A 2418-nucleotide genomic window follows, 5' to 3' on the forward strand; every position below is an offset into this window, starting at 1 on the left:
GCAACAAGTGGGTGAAGCCCAGGCAATAAACCTGGGCGATCCCACAAGGCCGAGGAGAGGGGTACCCGAGTACCTTCTGACCAGATCTCCTGTATTACTACACTTGATCTTAGCCAAAAGGCCGAGAAGCGATAACCGTGAAAGGGGCGGGCCCAACAAGGTCCCCTTTATGGGCACTATCACTGCTTGCTGTCAGGGAGGCTGCCAGACAATTTCCCATGCACACTCTGGGCTGGGGGGCAGTCAACCACCAGTACACACAGCAGAACCTAAACCCATACCATTATTGCTAAGCAGCAAGACAGGGGCCCATTGCACTCCCACGGGGCCTTTTTAAATGCAATCCATAACCCGGATTTGCCAGGAACCCTTCTTACTCCTCCTACTTGCATGTGACACTGGGCTTAGGATCTGCATAGGAAACACACACACAAGCACACACCTACCTTTGTTGCCTGCAGATGCCTCCTTGGCTGTCCCCAAACGGTATCAAACCAACACCCACGGGAAGCTGTAAGCATAGAGGACATGCCTGCACCCTATTGGACTTACTTGTGTGGGTTAAATCCGGGTTATTTGACAACCTATGGCGGTGATGGTTCTGCTCAGGCAGAGCAGTGCTGATGCTCCTCATAAAGCTGTCGCTGCTGTGAAGGTTCTAGGCGACATCACAATCCCTATGGTTACATACACAACAAAGCTGGGTTGTTGTTGTTTACACTCTGCAAGGCCTGTGGAAGTGAGTGACATCATAGCACTGTAGTTCTAAGGGTTCTAGATGGATGCAACAATCTCCTGTTGCTTCTATGAAGGCCATAATAGACGACATCACCAACCAGCTCCATAGTCACATACACAGCTAAGGTGAGATGTTGTTTACACCTAGTGATGTCAGTGGTATTGAGTGACATCACAGCACAGTGCTAAAGCTCCTGGGCCTGGACACAGCAGCGGCTGCAATATCTCAACGGAGAATACGTTTATATATATATGTGTGTGTGTGCGCGTATATATATATATATATATATATATATATATATATATATATTTCTCCGCCGAAATCACTTTTAAACCCATTTCCACCTTTTTTTCCCTTCTCTTCCTCTTACTTTTTTTTCACGTTTTTTTACGTTTTTCTCCTTTTTGCCTCTTTTCTGGGCGTATTATTCTTCTTTTTCTTCTTTTTTTTCGTCTAATGCATACCCTATCAGTGCAGCAATGCTTATTCAATACCGCCAGCAGATGGAGACACTGGGGGATAATTTTCTGAGGATTTATACTGATTTTTCCTGTCTGAATTTGTCGCACAGAAAGTTGCAGGCCAAATATGTGTGACATTTCTGCGACTTTAGCTTCTAGAGCATTTTTACAACATTATACATAGGTGCTGAATACATAAAAAGCGACTGTTCAGCGACAGACAAGTCGCATCGGCTGAAAGTAGGCCAGAATGTCAGTCCATGTTGGAGCAGGTTTAGATACAGTCTAAAGCATAGATCTCAAAGTCTGTGCACAGAATTTAGCAAGGGCCTCGCACCTTCTGATGCATCAGGTAGGTGCACAATAGCATAGCCTAACCCTCTGTACTTTGGTCTATATTGATGCGGGACATAGACAGCCAGCTGATGACCAATCCATTAGTGCAATGGATGGCTGGAAGCATTTGTCTTTGCCTTTGCAATACCACAGAAGCAATGCATGGTCAATGTACAGCAATGACACACCTGTGTGAACAGCCAGGAGACCCCCCATGTTATGTTACATAGTTACATAGTTACATAGTTAGTACGGTCGAAAAAAGACATATGTCCATCAAGTTCAACCAGGGAATTAAGGGGTAGGGGTGTGGCGCGATATTGGGGAAGGGATGAGATTTTATATTTCTTCATAAGCATTAATCTTATTTTGTCAATTAGGAACATTCAGCACCCACCCGCTATAAGGCAGCTGCCTATCATGTCATGCCCTACCTACCTGCACAGGTGTGCTGGCTGCTCAGATGATCCGATTAAGGAGGCCATTTAGTCAGCAGCAGCAGAAGTCCTGTGCCTGGACGCTCCAACAACGGCCAGACACAAGCAGAAGCAGAAGCAGCAGCACCACCTTTTGTTTTTGGCTGCAGCAGCAGCAAGGCCCACAGGGCTGGCTAGCTGGCTAGCCAGCAAGCAGGTAGCAATGAAAGTAGGAATCTTTCTTTTTAACCCTGTAAGGGGGTGGTGCACTGTACCCGAAGATACTGCCATATCGGGTCAATGCATAGGGCGACGGAAGCAAGCTTCGAAATCGGCCCCCGTTCTCAAAAATCCATTTAATATATGGTCCCCAGATAGGGGACGTATCAGATATTAAACTGATAAGAACAGATTTTTTTTTTTTTAACTTGACTACCCTTACGGGGGCAACTTTATTAAAAATTAA

At 45.7% G+C, this 2418-nt stretch overlaps 2 pseudogenes; both read right to left on the reverse strand.

Annotated features, from left to right (window-relative positions):
- LOC130328571 (U2 spliceosomal RNA) lies at window positions 1-133 on the reverse strand (annotated as a pseudogene).
- A 2078-nt stretch (window positions 134-2211) lies between these two features.
- On the reverse strand, window positions 2212-2418 carry LOC130328580 (U2 spliceosomal RNA; annotated as a pseudogene).

Source organism: Hyla sarda, unplaced genomic scaffold, assembly GCF_029499605.1.
Source record: "Hyla sarda isolate aHylSar1 unplaced genomic scaffold, aHylSar1.hap1 scaffold_31, whole genome shotgun sequence".
NCBI lineage: Eukaryota > Metazoa > Chordata > Amphibia > Anura > Hylidae > Hyla > Hyla sarda.